This window comes from Sinohyriopsis cumingii, unplaced genomic scaffold (genome assembly GCF_028554795.1).
Source record: "Sinohyriopsis cumingii isolate HCF-2022 unplaced genomic scaffold, ASM2855479v2 utg000198l, whole genome shotgun sequence".
NCBI lineage: Eukaryota > Metazoa > Mollusca > Bivalvia > Unionida > Unionidae > Sinohyriopsis > Sinohyriopsis cumingii.
The window spans coordinates 4,350,001-4,371,316 of NW_028315875.1; the positions used below are offsets into that span (position 1 = coordinate 4,350,001).

A 21,316-nucleotide genomic window follows, 5' to 3' on the forward strand; every position below is an offset into this window, starting at 1 on the left:
ATAAAGTACGCGTTTATTGTTTCTTGATGCAGAGATTGTTGCCATGTTAACTCACTGAATATTTATATAATGTCTCTCAAAACTGTGGCGTCTAGTACAATGTAATTCCACTTATTTTCTGTTCTGCTTTTTCAATACCACTGATGTAGCCTTTAATTATCATTTCCATCTGATTCAACAATATGATTTTAATTCGTCTTGGGCATGACATTACTTCAGTCATCAAGTCTGTGAAAGTTTTGAACACTTCTTTGAAACTCCATTTGGTGTTGTAGTCAGTGGCGTCGCTAGGGGGGTGCGGGGGGTGCGGACCACACCGGGTGACACCATCTCAGAGGGGTGACACCAAAATGAAAAACTGCAAATTTTACAGAGCACACACTGCTCGGTCTAGTCGGATTTCATAAGCGGATAGTTAAATACATGATTAGCTGGCACAGCAGTGGCGTCGCTAGGGGGATGCGGACTGAACCGGGTGACACGATCAGAGGGGGTGACACCAAAATGACATTACTAAGGATTCTGTATGGTCTGTTACGGAAGGAGGACCATGGGGGTGACACCATGAGCTACCACACTGGGTGACACCAACCCGAGTGACGCCACTGGTTGTAGTCGTCTCATGACAATAATTGTTGCTTCTTTATTGTTTGTTTTTCATGCAGAACTTAGTGATCACATGTACATATTGGGGTGTTTCAGTAGTAAGTAATATGAGATCACGATAAAGGAATAAATTAAACAGCGAATAATTATTTTGTATTTGTTGTTGTGGGTGGGGCGACTACCAAAAATAACCACACTATTTTAAGTGGAACTACTGATGTTCCGCACTCAGGGCCGCAGAGAGCCATCACAGGCCCTGGGGTAAGAAACACCCGTGCCTCTCCTAGTTCTTGTTCAAACAATTTTTTTCTTTTATAAAATTAAAAAGTGTTGTTCGGATCGGGCCCCCTTACAGGCCCAAGCACCGGGTATATATCCCCGGTTGCCCCCCTCCCCATTGTCGGCTCTTTCCGCACTGTCATACATTACCTACTATCATTTTAAATCACATGGGCTCGTATCGTTGCTTACAACTGGCCTGTCATACATTTACTATATAATAACTAGCTATTATATAGTACCATGTATGACCGGTCATTTGTAAGCAACGATACGAGCTCCTGTGTTTTAAATTAGGACTTTAATAAAGTTATATGAACTTTTGTCTTTTCCCCTTCTTAAAGAATGAAACTTGTATCGTATCGCATGTAACTCCAACGATCCATGCAAGACATTGCCTATCCTAATTGTTTACTTATCATTTCACCTAATATTGAGTCGCCATCATGGTTATATGAGAAAACTTGCCAGTAATTTCCCGTGGGTTGGTGGCTCTTCCTCCACCAGCTTTCCTTGTCGTCATGTATAATCTATCATGTGTTAAAAATGGCATTAAAGCCACAACAACAAACATCCTTGAACCTACAACCCCACCCCTTACTATTTATAAAAGTTTCTTTTCTTGTTGAACCACTTAAGTTTGAGTTACGTCCCCTTCTACAAGTGGCGCACGAGGCATGTATTTACGGAAGTAGACTGAGTGGTAAGGTTGCATGTTTGCGGACAAGCAGGAAGAATAAACCATGTATAAACTGACAGTTAACGGTAGTCGATCAAAATGTCTTTAGCAGAGACAGCCTTGCTCATTATAACAATGTGAATATAATACCAGGGACTCGAGCTCGACGTAAGTATTTATAGTGGACGTGTCCGGAAAGTAGTGGGCTACAATATTATTCGTTTCGGTCAGTAAGAAGAAAAAGAAACAAAATATTATTGATAACACTCGCTTCACTTGACTGGGAGAAGGGGGGTTGTTATTATCAAAAGTTTCTCTTTTGTATTGACAGTAACGAGTGCACATGCTGTTATTATATAAGTCAACGCTGAATCCGACCGATTGTGACTAGTACCTGCAATATTGGGAAGTAATTAGAAGGCTAGTCTGAGTTTCCCACCACATTTGAGATATTTGGACGGTTACATTGGGTCACCAGGCCAGAACATATTCGTCATCGAGACGGTGGAGTTTGCCGAAGTCGGCAGTAAAATAACTAGATACTGTAACATACCCAAACTGGCCTAACGTCATTTGGTTCATTCGTCAGCAGTTGGACTTTATTGCGCCAACGTTTGCCCAACAGTGCACACTGCTGAATAAAGTGGACCCAGCTTAACAGTTTTAGTTACTACTAATATTAGTACCCCGACCTCCATCGTGGATGTGGTACTGATTCTATCCCGTGTCTATCAGATGAGTATTCAGGTGCGGTTCACACCCATGCACTTGGGTAAAGATAATAATAATAACAAAAACAGATTTGGGGCTTAAAGGTCAGTTAAAAGGATCAAAGGTCAAGATCAGTGGCTAAACTAAATAATTTCTGCATAAAAATTGCAGCTCTCGACAATGTATTTTTGCCAAAGTTTGTGGATGACTTAAGATTTGTTAAGAAAGACACCTATCGGTATTGTGGTCAAATGGTCATGATGATTATAACTGAAGAATTAGTTTTATGTCACATATCTGGACCTAGCTTTGTGGATGGCTTGCATGAAGGATGCTGTCAAACATTATTGTGGCTAAATGAAAGATGGTGTTTGCAGAGAAATTTCAGTTTGTGACCATGTGCATTCATCAGAGTTTGTGGATATCTTATATATTGGGTAAAAAGAAGCATAGTAGTATTTAGGGTGTTTTAGGGTATTGGGGTCAGACAGTTAAAGGTCAAGGTGACTTTAACGGAAAAAAGAAAAGCATATTTTAACCAGAGTTTATGGACAGATTGCACTAAAGGCATCTAAGATGCCTATATAAGTGTGTGAAAGGTTAAAAGGTTGAATATTGTAGCCTACAAAAATGGGTTTTACATGATAACTTTTTGGAAGAGCAAGTGCCTTGACCAAACATTGTGGATAACTTGCACTTGGCGTAATGGTAAGTCTGTTAAGGAATTTATGGTTTCAGCACAGTATGCATAGTTAGAGACTGCATATCTTCATCAAAAGTCAAGTTATGGAGTCTAGTTTATTATACTCTCTAGAGCAATCCATGCACTTTAAGTACCAGCATAGAAACAGATGTACAATGTGCCATTTGCTATGATTATTTTTCATGTCAAAGATTTCAAATTAATGCATTCAGAATAAATGTGAATTTACTCTAAAATATTTTAAGATAATAACTTTGATGGCATTTAAAATGTCATCAATTTAACTTGACTTTTAAAAATATGTAATTTAGATATTATTATTTTTAGTATTATTGAGAATAATAATAATGATAATGATGATAATGATAATAATTATATTATTATTATTATATTATTATTAGTATTGTTATTATTATTAATATTATTATAAAAGATAGAAAGAACTATTACCATGCATGTGGAATTTAAGTAATAATCAAACTATTCAGATGACTCAGTGCTTTTTAACAATCAATGAAAAAGTATTTCATCTTAATTTTCAAATTAAGAAATTCAGTCCAATTTTGAAAGCAAGAAATCACTTAACCAAAATTACTGCTACTAATAATATTAATACTTTTTATTTATACATTTTACTTTTTTTAAAATCTTTTTTATGTTGCATTATTACAGTTATAGTAATAATAAATTCAGCTTTAAATAATTTGTATAGCATTAACTGACTTCTTAAATATCAGCCAAATTCCAAATTGTACAAATTTCTAGGTTAAAACCACTGTTATTCCAATCACATTATTGCGGAATGATTAGCATGTAAAAACAAATACAAAATCAATAAAAACTCCTGACTTTTTCTTCCAGAATTAACATTGATTTCGCATTGTACATGTTGTTGATCAGAATAGATCAAAGCTTTTATTAATGAAAGTAAATCTCAGGCCACACATAGGTGGTATATGAGAACACCAGAATTGCTAAGGTGATGTCACTAAGAGATACAAATCACCAAACTGGTCATTGCTATGGAGATACAAATCACATAACTGGTCAGTGCTATGGAGATACAAATCACATAACTGGTCAGTGCTATGGAGATACAAATCACATAACTGGTCATTGCTATGGAGATACAAATCACATAACTGGTCATTGCAATGGAGATACAAATCACATAACTGGTCAGTGCTATGGAGATACAAATCACATAACTAGTCAGTGTTATGGAGATACAAATCACATAACTGGTCAGTGTTATGGAGATACAAATCACATAACTGGTCAATGCTTTGGAGATACAAATCACATAACTGGTCAATGCTATGGAGATACAAATCACATAACGGGTCATTGCTATGGAGATACAAATCACATAACTGGTCATTGCTATGGAGATACAAATCACATAACTGGTCAATGCTATGGAGATACAAATCACATAACTGGTCAATGCTGTGGAGATACAAATCACATAACTGGTCATTGCTATGAAGATACAAATCACATAACTGGTCATTGCTATGGAGATACAAATCACATAACTGGTCAATGTTATGGAGATACAAATCACATAACGGGTCATTGCTATGGAGATACAAATCACATAACTGGTCAGTGCTATGGAGATACAAATCACATAACTTGTCAGTGCTTTGGAGATATAAATCATCACATAACTGGTCATTGCTATGGAGATACAAATTACATAACTGGTCAATGCTACGGAGATACAAATCACATAAGTGGTCAATGCTATGGAGATACAAATTACATAACTGGTCAATGCTATGGAGATACAAATCACATAATTGGTCAGTGCTATGGAGATACAAATCACATAACTGGTCAGTGCTATGGAGATACAAATCATCACATAACTTGTCAACGCTATGGAGATACAAATCACATAAGTGGTCAATGCTATGGAGATACAAATCACATAATTGGTCAGTGCTATCTAGATACAAATCATCACATAACTGGTCATTGCTATGGAGATACAAATCACATAACTGGTCAGTGTTATGGAGATACAAATCACAACGGGTCAGTGCTATGGAGATACAAATCACATAACTGGTCAGTGCTATGGAGATACAAATCATCACATAACTTGTCAGTGCTTTGGAGATATAAATCATCACATAACTGGTCAATGCTATGGAGATACAAATCACATAACTGGTCAATGCTATGGACATACAAATTACATAACTGGTCAATGCTATGGAGATACAAATCACATAATTGGTCAGTGCAATGGAGATACAAATCACATAACTGGTCAGTGCTATGGAGATACAAATCATCACATAACTTGTCAACGCTATGGAGATACAAATCACATAAGTGGTCAATGCTATGTAGATACAAATCAAATAATTGGTCAGTGCTATCTAGATACAAATCATCACATAACTGGTCATTGCTATGGAGATACAAATCACATAACTGGTCAATGCTATGGTTATACAAATCACATAACTGGTCAATGTTATGGAGATGCAAATCACATAATTGGTCAGTGCTATGGAGATACAAATCACATAACGGTCAATGTTTCCCAACATAGCAAGAATATTAAACATGCAAAGGTAATATGAGATCAGTTTGGTAGACATTATTATGACAGAATCCAGTGAGTATCCTGGAGTGTACAAAAGGAAAAAATAATATATCATTATGAAGTATGAAAAACGTTCACTTCCACAAATATTCTCCCGACACTAATATTTTTGTTGTTCCCAGTCTTAAAACTAAGTCATTTGTACAACATTCTTATGCATGCCAGGGTCCAGCGACATTGAATGAATTGTCCATTGATCTTAGATGCAAGGACACTGTGATCTCGTTCAACAGTACCCCTAAAACTCACCTATTTTGACTTCAAGAACAGACTTAATGACTTAATAATGTTTACTTCCTAATGTATTGTCAGTATGTTTTATTTTTCATGGTGCTTGTATTTGTCATCTTCTCATTGTTTGTATGTGTTATCTAATATTGTAAAGTGCTTAGAGCTTCTAAAGATTAGATGTTGTACTAAGTCCACATTATTTTTGTTTCTATTATTATTATTATTATTATAGCACAAAGCTTAATGTATTCATTATTAGTGGGATTGATGTGGCAAGATTTTTGAGATTTCATGATCATTGGTGGAAAATAAAGTTTGTAAGTTTGCAATAGAGGCTTCGTGTTTGTTATGGTTTATAAACTTGCCTTTTCCTTTGTGAAATTTGGGACAAATGAATAATTAATGATATTCATCTCTGATGTCATTTTTATCACAACAATTATATTTTCTCTCCTCAAATAGTGTACTATCCCAATGAATGGTTTCAGTGACTGGTTTCAAAAGAGAGTCTGTGATTAGAAGTCCTAGAGTAAACTGTATTCAGTGGTAAATACAGATTCCAGGTTACAGTAATAAGTAGGTTTTCAAATAATGTTTAAATGATTTTGCCAAAATGCAAAGGTTTTATGGTATGGTTTGAAATTTTGTTATGTATGAAATGATGAAGTAAATCAGAGCTTGAGTATACTTGTGCAATATAATTACTTTCTGTGATTGAAGATGAAGTACAGTTAACAATGGATCTGTTCCTATTTATGGTAATTGTTCTCCCAAACACTACATTTACCTTGTAGTTACAATTTCTGACCCATGTTCATTATATCTTATCAACACGATTCCAGTTAAATACATGTCAAAGGAGCAGTGATGTTTAATCTTGATATGTAATATATATTCAGAGCGAACAATGTTGAATACAAAACAACATGACGATTAATTCTTTCTGTGATGGATGGATGTCTTAATGGAGTTGCTGGTGTCTAATAAGTCATGGGTCTTTGATAGTTGCCACGCAGAACCACATAACACATAAAAATTACTTATTATTTTTGAATTAAAAAATTTAAAACATTTTCATAATTTGTTGCAGAGACAAAATGTACTTTAAATTAAGTGTAAAGTTTTTCTTTGTTTCAACAAAATGTAGTGTTGTGCAAACATGCAGTGTAACATCATTGAGTTGCTGACAGTGTGTAGCATGATTGAGTTGCTGACAAGGTGTAACATCATTGAGTTGCTCACAAGGTGTATCATCACTGAGTTGCTGACAGTGTGTAGCATCATTGAGTTGCTGACAAGGTGTATCATCACTGAGTTGCTGACAAGGTGTATCATCACTGAGTTGCTTACAGAGTGTAACATCATTGAGTTGCTGACAATGTGAATCATCACCGAGTTGCTTACAAGGTGTAACGTCATTGAGTTGCTGACAAGGTGTATCATCACTAAGTTGCTGACAAGGTGTAACATCATTAAGTTGCTCACAAGGTGTATCATCACTGAGTTGCTTACAAAGTGTAACATCATTGAGTTGCTGACAAATAAGACTGCCTACCTGATTCATAAAGCTGACTCATTGCCCAGCTGATTAGTACATTTACATGTTTCATTCAGTTCTTAATGTGGTTAAAATTGATTACCTAATTTTTGCATGGTTTGGGAAAGGAAATGGTCAACTGAATTGATATGTTTATGATGCTTAAACACCTAAACCTTATGAGCTGGGTATAGTCCAAGGTGTTGTTGTTCATCCTTTATTTTAAAGATGCCCAAGACATCACTAACTGCTTTGGTTTCTGTGAGTATGCAAGTTGCTGATCAGGTCAGTTTGTGCTCTGAACTATCTGTGATAAACTGGACTGGTTGACCTCTTGAGGTAGGTTGCTTGATCAGTAGAGGACATGCTGCATTTCCAAGATTTGCATACTGCAGTTCCAAGATTTACATACTGCAGTTCCAAGATTTACATACTGCAGTTCCAAGATTTCCATACTGCAGTTCCAAGGTTTACATACTGCAGTTCCAAGATTTACATGCTGCAGTTCCAAGATTTACATACTGCAGTTCCAAGATTTACATGCTGCAGTTCCAAGATTTACATGCTGGTACTTTAGCCAGTTTCTTTGCACTTTATGGGCAATTCTCCCTTGCTGATAGTCTGCAGCTTCATTATGGATGAGACTGTGCCATGTACGACTGTGCATAATCTTCCCAAGACTTGAGGGTCAGTGCTGAAATGTTTGAAAGACGATTTGAGAGTTTTTCAAGTTTTTTTCTGACCTTACTGAGATTGCTTTCCTGCCTTCAGCTTGCTATTGAAGATTCTTCTTTGGCAGTCATTAGTCTGTCGTCCTGGTGACTGCGACTGCCAATCTCAGCTGCAATGTTCAATTTTGAGGACCTCAAACCCCCCTCTCACTTTGGCAACTCAGCCTCCAACTTTAAATCAGATGGAAGGTACTGTTTTGTTCACTTTGACTGGAATGGTTCACTCAGTTTGAAAGCCGTGTGAGAGGTTCTGTCTGTGTAGATTTCTGCCAATGCAGCATATGCTCTGGGTGGTTTGCCATGTGACACTAGGTCAGTTGACTTTAACAGTTTCAGTTAGAGTTGGAAGATAGCAAGTTATAAATTTTGTTGATTTCTACTTGTGGTAGTTGATTAGTTGCCTCCTCACTGTTAGATTATTGATGAATGAGTATGTGGTTGAAGCATTTCTGCCTAATGTTGTAATATCTTTTCTTTGTCCATGAGCAGTGCGATGATGTCAGTACTAAGCATCTGATTGTTTCGGATGACTGTGGTCTGTAGAGTGCCTTCAAAGCATCAGAGAACTTCTTCATGTCATTCATGGCTGTGTAGGACTGAATTACATCTTGCTACTCTCAGAGTTTATCTTGTACAGTTCTCTTAATAATGGTTTAGGCTGCTTCTTTAGGTGTTGAAGTAATGTCTTCTAAACAGACCTTCTGTAGCCATTGTGTTGAAGTGATGTCTTCTAAACGGGTCTTTTATAGCCGATGTGTCTCATTCAGAATTCTCCGTATTGAAGCATTGTTCACATCAAACCAATCTTGACATTTTGTGTGGTTAGATCAAGTGTTGTGGATGCAGTTGAGTACACAGTCTCTGAAGGACATCCAGCTTGCCCAGATGTTCTCAGAGTTTGCATCAGTTGTTACTGATTTTCTGCACAGTTCTTCAACAAATGTCTGTTTCATATTTTTGTGTATCAGTTTTGGAGACATTGAAATTTTAGGGCATTTTTTTCCTTCTTGGTCATTTGTGAGGCTAAACATGGAAACTGAACTTGGAGATAAAGAGCCTGTTGTCAGTCCAGTATTGTGCATTTCTCATAGCCTTTGTCATATGAACATCCTGTGTCTTCAGATGATATCACAGTGGAGTGTGGGTTCTTCCACAGTGTCTTGTTGCAGTTTGGTTGGCAGAAGACTGTAGGTGGCAGGTGGTATTTGTCTTGTGAAAAGCACAAGAACTGATCAGTACTGATCATCAATCTGCAATTGTATGTTTCTCAGTATGTGTTTACTGTTAAGGGAAGAAACACATTGAAATGGAAGAAGGTTAAAGGTCATATAGGAGGGTAGCATATAATGTAAGTTTGCAGTTCATAGGTCAGATTGGATGGTGGCATTTATTGAGCAAGTCCAGTTTTTAGGTCAGATGGGGTGGGGACACATACTGTAAATTATAAATACATGATTTATAGATGAGATAGTGGTAAAGCCAATGATATAATATATGGGGGCATTTAATGAAAGAATAAAGGAACAACTAGCAAATGTGAGGTATGATTATCACATTCACTTGACTTTTGAGACATTATTGTGGACATAATGCCTCCTAGAATAGACCCAGCATATATTGTAAGCCCACAATTTATAGGTCAGACAGTAGGCTAAGTCTACAGTTTATAAGTCAGATAGTAGGCTAAGTCTACAGTTTATAGGTCAGATAGTCGGGTAACATGTACATTCTGAGTTGACAGTCTATTGCTCAGATATGTGGGTAAGACATATTGAAAGTCCACAGTTTATAGTTTACATATATATATATATATATATATATATATATATATATATATATATATATATATATATATATATATGTATGTATGTATGTATGTATATATATATATATATATTAGTCCACAATTTTTAGATCTGTAGATCTGTTAAGCAGAAAGTAAATGGAAATAACAGAATAGAAAAATATATAAAGAACATGAAAAAAGAGAATGAGGGGAAAAAAACGGGAGTATAATTATAGGAATACATGGAGTCAGTAAGAATCAATTTTATTATCATGAAATTAAACGAAGAAAAAAATGGTTGTTTTATTGATTCCATCTGAATTTTTTTAAAATAACTTCACCATTAAACTAGAACTGGGATAGCAGCACTGAACTTTAAGAAAACTTGCTTGGGTGGGTATGGTTATATACAGTATAACAAAACAGATATCTCATTGCTGTTGGATTTTTCTTGGCCATTAATAAATATTGTATTATTATCATATGTACTCAATTACAAGTCAAGTCCAACTGCCAGCAACTTATAAATATTGCATTATTACCATATGTACTCAATTACAAGTCAAGTCCAACTGCCAGCAACTTATATCCTGATCTAACATTGCATAATACAAAGGCAGATCAGGGTCTGTGCTTTTCGTTCGCTGATTACACTTAACAGACTGCATAGACCCAGATCTGCTGCTGTATTTTTTAGTTGGACCTGACTTATAAACAGATGTAGACGGTAATCAATTTCTATTTTGTATGCCAACTATTGGGAACTTTTGGTTGTTTTTTTTTATTGTTATTTGTCATTTGTTCTAAATCATGGAATTCTAGTTACTCCCTGTGAACATGTGCTCACATTTAGTGATTTAAACTTAATACCTGACTACAGTGGGGTGCTGAAAATATAAATGCCAGATTAAGTTGATGAACATCCATTTGGCTCAATCGCATACTGACAAATTTTCAATTTTATCTTGGCCCGTCATGTTTGCCGGTCACCGATTCGGCAACACACCTGGGTCACCGGATTAACTCAAAGCTGACGTCGCATGACGCAAAACTCGATGCATGCAAGAAAGGGAAAAAATCTTTTCACGGTCTGTTTGGTATTGGCATTAAACCGAATGGTTTAAATCCTTTGGTTGCTGCAAATGTAATTAAAAAGGTAATTTTCCCTTCAATGTTTTATGGAAGTGAATTATGGTGTAACATTTCAAAAAGTGACCTCGCTTTATTGGATAAAACTCTGAGGTATTTTGCCAAACATTTACAAGGTTTTCCAATACATACAAGATCAGACATTGCCCTGGGAATGCTAGGATGGACATCAGCGCAGTCCGAAATTGATAGAAGAAAATTGATGTTTTTACACAGATTGTGTTTAAAGCCTAACAATGTATATACTAAACGTGTGTTTAACGTTGCGTTATTTCACTTCATTCTGAGCGGATGCATGTCAAGCTGCGGGTTAATTTCAAATTTATATTATACCTCAAAGAAGTTTGACTTGCTCGGGTATCTAACTGATTATTTACATCATTCTGAAATTCCAGATAAACATAATTGGAAAGAAATTGTAAGGTCAAAAATTGTTGGTCTTGAAAATAGCCTCTGGAGAGTTCGTATGTCTAATCAAGCAGATTTTGATAGATTCTCTTCGATACACGAATACTTACGACCTGCCTCAGTGTGGCAGTCGGCTAAAACTAGACAACACACTAAGGTATTTACATATGTAGCTAAACTATGGGCTGCTGTTCCACAAACACAGCTTGATATGTGTATTAGATGTGGGAATGTTTATACAGACTTGATACTTCATTGTTGTGTTAGTTGTCCTTATATGTCGAACTTTCGAAATTCTTTCTGGGATTTCCTTACTGATAAATTTCCCCTGAGCCTGCACATTACGTTATTTAATGTAGAAGATGAGCTGCAACTACAATATCTTTTAGGTAAAAGGTTACCATCAGGAGTAATCGACAAAGAAAACTCCAAGCTATTCGTCCTGTATGCAGCATACTTTGTCATGCAGTGTGCAGCTATCTTCTGTAAATAAGGTACTGAAACTTGCAACTTATGAGTTGACGAACACTTTGTTGATTGATATTGTGTAAGAATTTGTATTCCAATATAGAATTTTTTTTTTTTTTTTTTTTTTTTTTATATTTATTGATTGTATTCAGATGATTTATTCTTATATCATGTAATCTTCCATGGAAGGAAATAAAGATGATGATGATGATGATATAAAGAACATGAAAAAAGAGAATGAGGGGAAAAAAACGGGAGTATAATTATAGGAATACATGGAGTCAGTAAGAATCAATTTTATTATCATGAAATTAAACGAAGAAGAAAAAAATGGTTGTTTTATTGATTCCATCTGAATTTTTTTAAAATAACTTCACCATTAAACTAGAACTGGGATAGCAGCACTGAACTTTAAGAAAACTTGCTTGGGTGGGTATGGTTATATACAGTATAACAAAACAGATATCTCATTGCTGTTGGATTTTTCTTGGCCATTAATAAATATTGTATTATTATCATATGTACTCAATTACAAGTCAAGTCCAACTGCCAGCAACTTATAAATATTGCATTATTACCATATGTACTCAATTACAAGTCAAGTCCAACTGCCAGCAACTTATATCCTGATCTAACATTGCATAATACAAAGGCAGATCAGGGTCTGTGCTTTTCGTTCGCTGATTACACTTAACAGACTGCATAGACCCAGATCTGCTGCTGTATTTTTTAGTTGGACCTGACTTATAAACAGATGTAGACGGTAATCAATTTCTATTTTGTATGCCAACTATTGGGAACTTTTGGTTGTTTTTTTTTATTGTTATTTGTCATTTGTTCTAAATCATGGAATTCTAGTTACTCCCTGTGAACATGTGCTCACATTTAGTGATTTAAACTTAATACCTGACTACAGTGGGGTGCTGAAAATATAAATGCCAGATTAAGTTGATGAACATCCATTTGGCTCAATCGCATACTGACAAATTTTCAATTTTATAGGTCACCCAATATTTGTGGACAAATATCCCAAAGATATTTTAGGAATAAAACATCTGAGTTTTCTCAAACCCTACTTTGAGCCCCGTTAAAGTTATGGTTTTGTTGATGTTAATACTTACTGAGTTAGGTGATAATTGAAATTGGGTCAGGACATTGTATTCAGACAATTTTTGATATAATCTCTTTCCCCTTGGTGTGATCTTTGTACCAATATATAAATCGTGATATTCACTGACCCATTCTATCTTTCAAGTTTCATTTTATGGGTCACTGTCTTTGTGTTAGTACCCAGTTTGTTTCAAGTTTCAGTTTTCATTGAAATAGTTGAGTGTTGTAAAGTGCTTTATATTTCATGGCTATAATGAAGTAGAGTGATTTTCTTGCACAAAAATAAAAAAATGAAAACACTGAAAAATTTCTGAAAAAAACTCTTCAAATTGTGTTAATGATAAGAATTCATATAACTTCCACATTTAGTATTTTTGTTAAAATCATTTTTAAGGATTTGGATGACAACCTGTAATGAAGTGTTACACACAACTGTTTTTCAGGAAAGTGAATTTGTTTTGTGTGACTAATGCATTTATAAAGTTGTATGACAGCAGTTGCAGGTATAGTGGAAATGTCCACTACTGGTCAGAGTACAAAGGCACTATGAAGTCACTTACTACACTAAATTAGGTAAAGTACATTTACTTCATAAATTCTTATATGTACTTTTGTGGATATATTGCAAGTGGTCAAGTCTGTCAGTATGCCACTGTACCATTAATAGTGCTGGCGTCTCAGTATTCTTTAGAAATACTTTTAAAATTTGTAATCTATAGAGAGAGATATGACAGTGATGATGATAATAATAATAAGAATAATAATAATAAAAATAAAAATAATGACTTTAGTTAAAGAGTGTAACACAATAAGCTAAGAACTAATCAACCTCAAGGCCCTCATACAAGGGAAATTTATTTATTTTAGCTGTGTCTCTGAAGCCACTGGATATATTGGGTTTGGAAGAAGGAAATAGAGTGTGCATTTCTAATCTCAACCAAAATACTATTCCAGAGCAAAGTTCCATAATATTGGAAACTTTTTTGAATAATTCCTTATTTGGTTTGGGAATTTTATATTGTTTGGTAGACATGGATTGCAGGTGTGGAGTATTACCAGGTAGCCTATACTGGAATTGTGATTGTAAATATTCAGGAGCACTATTAGTGGTTATCCTGTACATTAATTTGGCTTTTCTCAACCAGATTCAGTCTTTAAAAGGTAATACTTTTAACTTTGAAGCTAAATGTTCTTTGCTTTCTTTCTGGATTGATATTAGACCAAATACTCTTTTGAATATGTGCTAGCTTTACTGTTTTTTTATCATTTGAATTACCCCATACTGTATTACAGTAGTCTAGATAGGGTTCTATGTAACTGTTATAAAATAGTTTTCTGTGCCTTTCAGAGACAAAATATCTTATCCTACTAAGAAGCCATAAACTTGAAATTAACTTTTTTAATGACATGTTTGATATGTTCAGTCCATGATAATATCTACCAAAACACCAAGCAGTCTATCGTGACAGACCATCTGCAAATTTTTATCCTTCTATGTCAGAAATAGTTCATCACTATCAAGATTTGTTATTTTTTGCTGTTTTGATATAAGTAATATTTTAGTTTTACCAGTATTGACCACCATGCCATTGCATGTGCACCAGTTGTCTTGTTAGATTAGGGCATCCTATAAAGAAATTTCCAGTTCATGCTTTGTGTTTTGGATGTCTGACACTGTTGTGTCATCTGCATAGAGATCTGTTGATGAAAATGAGTCCTTTACTAAAAGGGGTAGGTCATTAATAAATAATATAAATAGTAATGGACCAAGAATTGAACCTTGTGGCACTGCATATCTACTTGTTCCAGGATGAGACAGAACATTATTTATGTAAACATGTTGTGTTCTCTCACTTAAGTATGAAGTAAACCATGTTATTGTGCTTTCATCACATTGTCAATAAGATTTATTATGTTAGATATTACAATTAATGGAAATAGAATAACTGTTGTGAACTTGTATGGGTGTAAGATCGTAACCCTAGCTTTTTTTAAGAAATCTAAAGAAGTATTGTAAGTATTTGAGAATTCATCAGTTATAATGTATGGAGATTGGAATATTGCTCAAGACCTAGATTTGGATACTTATAATATTTTACATGACAAACACCAACAGTCTAGAGTAGCAATCCAAGACTTGAAAATTGAACTGAAATTAATCAACCACTGGAGAAATTGTAATCAAGACTTAAAGATGTAAACCTGGAGGTAAGTATTTCCCTTGATACAAAGTAGATTAGATTATTGGTTCTTTCTTGTATCTGGTGATATATATATAAATATATATATGAATACAGATGATGTGCTTATCTTACCAGGGTATAAAACTGATCATTTAGTTATTGTTCTTAGTGTGGCTTTTATATTTCAAATTTTGCAAGGGGAAAGGATATTGGAAACTTAATGTGCAACTGTTGAGGGACTATAATTACACTGACTAGGTCAAAAAGTGTATAGCTGACACTGTAAATGAATATTATTTAGGGGGAAATAAAGAGTACTTTCTTCATGTTTCTCATTCTGCAATGATCATTTTTGTTCTTTGAAATTCTGAAAATGAAAATAAGATCTATTAGGAAAACAAATGAAAACGGGTGAAAATTGAACATGAAATATTACATATTCACAGGGGAATGATGGATTACTTATTTGGGGAAACTGGAAAATTTACAGAAAAAGAAAGCAGATATAGAGGAATCTGGGAAAAATACAATAAAAGGTGTTATATTAAGATACAAAGCTGGATGGTGTGAGTTGGGAGAAAAAAAAAGCATGAAGTACCTTTTAAATCTTTCAACAAAAGACATTATGTCAATAAAACAATAAAGGAAATTATTTTAGATGATGGGACAAATATTTCAGACAAAATATATATTTTAGAAGCCCCAAAACAGATTTTTGTAATGGAATTTGACAAAAGTAGAATTGTTCAGCCCAGATCGTAATGATATTCAAGAAACTTAAAATAGTTCTTTGATCACAATATTAAACTTAGTCAAGAGGAAAGAGACTCATGCGAGGTTCTACTTACAGTTAATGAATACAACAAAGAAAAAATTGTCTCAGTAATGGATGGGAAATGGGAAAAGTCCTTAGATGGATTTATGGCAGAGTTCTATAAATTCTTTTGGAAGGTTGTGGGGGAGATTCTATGCAAATCAGTAAATTATGGATATACTATAGAAAACTTTTAAGATTTTAAGACTTAAGGAATCATCACATGTTTACCAAAGGAACACAAAGACAGAAGATATTTTAAAAATTTGAAACATACATCACTCCTAACTATTGACTATAAGATCACATTTGGAAGCTACATGTATGCCAGGTAGGATTATAAAATGTACTTCCATCAATAGCCAGCAATACTAAGAAAGGGTTTATGAAAGGTAGAATCATTGGAGAAAATGCCAGGCTATTATATTATATGAATTAACTAGAGAATAAAAATATATATCAGTTTGTTATTGTTCATTGACTTTGAAAAAGCCCTTGATTCAGTTAACTGGAATTTTGTTGAAATAGCTTTACAATCTTTTAACTTTGGTGATTCTGTTTATAAGTCATTTAGGTTGTTTTGTTATAACGCTACATGTTGTGTTATAAATAATGGAAATATGTCCTCAGCTTTTAGACTTGAAAGTCTAGGGTGTCATCAAGAGGATCTTTTTGCACCGTATTCATTTATCATCGCTGTTGAGATTTTAGCAGTATAGAGGATGTTTGAAATTTAGGGAGGAGAAAATTAGAAGAAATGGCGCGTAAGCTCATTAAAAACAGAAAGATGAAATTTTGGCAGTACATGTATTTAGTTGGAAAGAGGATCTGCAATGTCCAAATGAGAATGTATCCCGTAGCATTTTAATTTTGTTCCACATAGAAAGTTCTGTGAATATAATTGCAGGAAAGGTGCTGGCACTGAAATTCTTAATGACTTAGTTGATGATCATGGTAATACCTATTGAAATGATAAAATGGAAAGAAAAAACCCTCAATGTGACAGTTGTTTGAATACTTATCGTTAATATCCAATTTTCCAAAATCTTGGAGGGGCCCCAAGTGGCCGAGTGGTCTAAAGCACTCCCCATTATGGCTCACTGCCATCTCACCTCTGTCTGTGTGGGTTCGAGTTTCCGATTCAGCCTTATAATGTGGGTATGTGAGAAAGCTTGCCAGTAGCTTCTCTTGGGTCCGTGGTTCTTTCTGGGGTTTTCCTGGGTTCTTTCTCCACCATCAGTACTGGCTGCCATGTATAACCTATTGTGTGCTGAAAAATGGCGTTAAACCCTACAACAACAACAACAACCAAAATCTTGGAAAGATGCAATCAAAAATCATTTGGCTCAGTACAAGTTTGATAAGCGAGAGGATAAAACAGTATACTTGCAAAAACAAAACTCACTGAAGTTTGCAGAGACGCTTTAAAAAAAAGGCAAAGAGGCAACACACTGCTAAGCAAGAAACATGGATACAATTATTAATAAAAATATAAGTAGTGAGGAGTGGTCAGCGATTTATAGCCAGGTGAAAGATACTAAGTATCAACGGTTGATCTCTTTTAATTTTTTATTTAATTCATAAAATAATTGTCACTAATAATTTTATTAAAATAATTAACATATAGAAAATGATAAATGCAGTTTCTGTATGAGAGAGAACAAAAGCATAATAAGAAGGCATATAAGTTTCATTTTTAAGGATTTGGATGACGCATTTAGTATTTTTTTAAAGTCACGTTTAAGGATTTGGATGACTGTGTGTAACGAAATGTTACAAATAACTGTTTTTCAGGAAATGTGGTGTTACTAAGTTTTGAGTGATTAATGTGTGTTCCTAACAAGCTGTCAAGTGGAAATGTTCACTACTGGTCAGAGTACATTCAGTTGTAATAAAGCACCCTGAGGTCACTTGCTACACTAAATTAGGTAAAGTACATTTGCTTCATATATTCATAGATGTGCTTTTGTGGATATATTGGGATTGGTCATGTCTTTTCATATGTCTGTGTATCTGTTGCAGTATCTACTTACAACCAACGGTTGGTTCTAGTGTAACCTGAACTTAATGATCGTGTTGGGGTGTTATTTCAGGTCAGTCAGATGACATTGAAAGTTTCTAATTGTGATGCAGCATTATGGAAGGGGATTGGGGTTGTAAAGTAAAAATATACAATATTTGGAATATTGCAATGGCTTTCTCTTTGGATACTTTTTGTCTCACTTGTAAGAATATGTGGGTTTCATGACAATCATCATTATCAGTGTTGTAGTACAATATCTATTTTTTTGAACGTGATTTTAGATACATTATATAGTGTCATGACCTTTCTGATTTAGTACGTTTTAGTGTGCTTGTTTTCAGTGAGAATTATTGCCCAATATTGCAGTTAACTTAAACGTCTGCTAGGTCGAATATCATTACTACATGTATGTATAGTTTAAGGAACAAGATACTGTCACAATGTTGCTTTAAGTCCATTGGAATTATGAATGTTAATCCATAATGTGACATTGATAATGCTCCTGTGCCAGATTTTACTAATTTCTTTTCAAGTAGGATTTTAGTACAGGCAACTTCATACTCTTTGATTGGACTAATTTTATCCGGTAGGAATAGATAGCTGGACATTTGGTTTTATCCGGTAGGAATAGTTAGCTGGACATTTGGTTTTATCCGGTAGGAATAGTTAGCTGGACATTTGGACATCACGATATGCAAGTGAAGACAAATGACAGTCATGGCTAATTCAATTCATGCAATATAATGATTTCTGAAATCAGCTGAATGAATATGACATTTAGGATTCTTTGATGTTTTCTCCACTGGGAAAGGGTCAAATGGGAGACTACTCTTACCATACATAATCTGGTCCTGCATGTGTTAGCAGCCAAACAAGAATTTGAACTTTGAAGTGAGTTTAAGTTTTATTTATTTATTTTTCTTTTAGTGCATAATTTCAGTCTCAGATCAAAATTCAATCTTCACAGGATTCCAGTATACTAGAGTTCAGTTTAGAGGGGTTAACTCTTGTGTATGTATGTGTGTGTGTGTGTGTCTGTGTGTATGTATGTATGTATGTATGTATGTATGTATGTACAGAGTATGGTACTATTATTATCTATATTTGGTGAACCTGAAGTTTATGGAACAAATTTACCAGTACTTGTAATTTGCTCATAAAAATCCTGGATCACTCATGTGGTCTAAGTGGTTAGAACATCTGCCTTGGCTGTGGTAGGTAGTGGGTTTGAACCCTGGCTGTGTCATATCAAAGACTGATAAAAATGGTACTAGCAGCTGCCTTGCTTGGTGCTGAGCATTAAAAGGTTATTGTTAGGACTGGTTACCCTTGTGTCAGGAGAATGTGACTGGGTGGGACATGATGCTATATGTTTGTGGAATGATGTCCCATTGCCAGACATAACTATAAACTGCCACACTGCAGACATCATAACAATATGACTAAAATTGTTAAAGGTACGTTAAAAATCACAAAATACACCCACCCATAAAAATCCTAATGGGTTAGCCACATACATGAGTTTGAAAAATGGGAAAATTGATTGTGGTTGATATACCTACATCGTTGTCCATGTACACATGTTTTTAAGACGTATTAGTGATGGCTGACTTTGAACCATACTTGTATTTGTAAAAGGGAAGTATTGGTGGTGGGTAGACTTGCACCATACATGTATTTGTAAATGAGAAGTATTGGTTGTGAGCGAACTTGTCCTGTACATGTGTTTGTAAAAGGGAAGTGTTGGTGGTCAGAACTTGTACTGTACAAGTGTTTGTTGTTGTTGTTGTTGTTGTGGGGTTTAACGCCATTTTTCAGCACACGATAGGCCATATATGGCGGCCAGTATTAATGGTGGAGGAAGAAACCGGGAAAACCCCGGAAAGAACCACCGACCCACGAGAAGCTACTGGCATGCTTTCTCACATATCCACATTGGCTGAATCTGAGACTCGAACCGGCGCAGACAGAGGTGAGATGGCAGTGATCCGTAACGGCGAGCGCTTTAGACCACTCGGCCACTCGGGGCCCCTCAAGTGTTTGTAAAAGGGAAGTATTGGTGGTGAGAGAACTTGTACTACTACATGTCTTTGTGAAGGGGAAGTGTTGGTGGTGAGAGAACTTGTACTGTACATGTGTTTGTAAAAGGGAAGTGTTGGTGGTGAGAGAACTTGTCATGTACATGTGTTTGTAAAAGGGAAGTATTAGTGGTGAGAGAACTTGTCATGTACACGTGTTTGTAAAAGGGAAGTATTGGTGGTGGGAGAACTTGTGCTACTACATGTCTTTGTGAAAAGGAAGTGTTGGTAGTGAGAGAACTTGTACTGTACTTGTGTTTGTAAAAGGGAAGTGTTGGTGGTGAGAGAACTTGTCCTGTACATGTCTTTGTAAAAGGGAAGTATTGGTGGTGGGAGAACTTATACTGTACAAGTGTTTGTAAAGGGGAAGTATTGGTTGTGAGTGAACTTGTCCTGTACATGTCTTTGTGAAAGGGAAGTATTGGTAGTGAGAGAACTTGTACTGTACATGTGCTTGTAAAAGGGAAGTGTTGGTGGTGGGAGAACGTGTACTACTACATGTCTTTGTAAAATGGGAGTGTTGGTGGTGAGTGAACTTGTACCGTACATATGTTTGCAAAAGGGAAGTATTGGTTGTGAGTGAACTTGTATCATACATGTATTTGCTAATGGAAAGTATTGGTTGTGAGTGAACTTGTACTGTTGTTGTTGTTGTAGGGTTTAATGCCATTTTTCAGCACACGATAGGCTATACATGGCAGCCAGTATTAATGGTGGAGGAAGAAACCAGGAAATCCCCGGAAAGAACCACCGACCCTCGAGAAGCTACTGGCAAGCTTTCTCACATACCCACATTGGCCGAATCTGAGACTCGAACCCACACAGACAGAGGTGAGATGGCAGAGATCCGTAATGGAGAGTGCTTTAGACCACTCGGACACTTGGGGTCCCATCTTGTACTGTACATGTGTTTGCAAAAGGGAAGTATTGGTTGTGAGTGAACATCTGTCATACATGTGTTTGTAAAAGCTAAGTATTGGTGGTGGGTGACCTTGATAAGCATAGGGGTTTGGCCATGTACATTTGTTTGAAAATGGAATATTACTGGTGAGTAACTTAAATAAGACCAAGGGGTAGTCCTTGTACATGTGTTCTATAAAGGGGAATTTTAACATCAGTAATACATGACCTGTTGCTGTTCAGTTGTGCCTGCACATAAGTGTAAGGGGTTTGCCCCCCTCCAGAATTTCACCTCAG

The 21,316-nt window shown here is 35.4% G+C and overlaps 1 protein-coding gene across 2 annotated transcripts in view; it reads left to right on the forward strand.

The window, feature by feature from the left end:
• Nucleotides 1-1,574: 1,574 nt before the first annotated feature.
• Nucleotides 1,575-21,316, forward strand: part of LOC149774601 (uncharacterized) — a 79,142-nt gene continuing 59,400 nt past the window's right edge. For both annotated transcript variants that reach the window (XM_089945061.1, XM_089945060.1), the window contains exon 1: nucleotides 1,575-1,732. The gene's annotated coding sequence lies outside the window, so the exon portion shown is untranslated. The remainder of the gene's footprint in view (nucleotides 1,733-21,316) is intronic.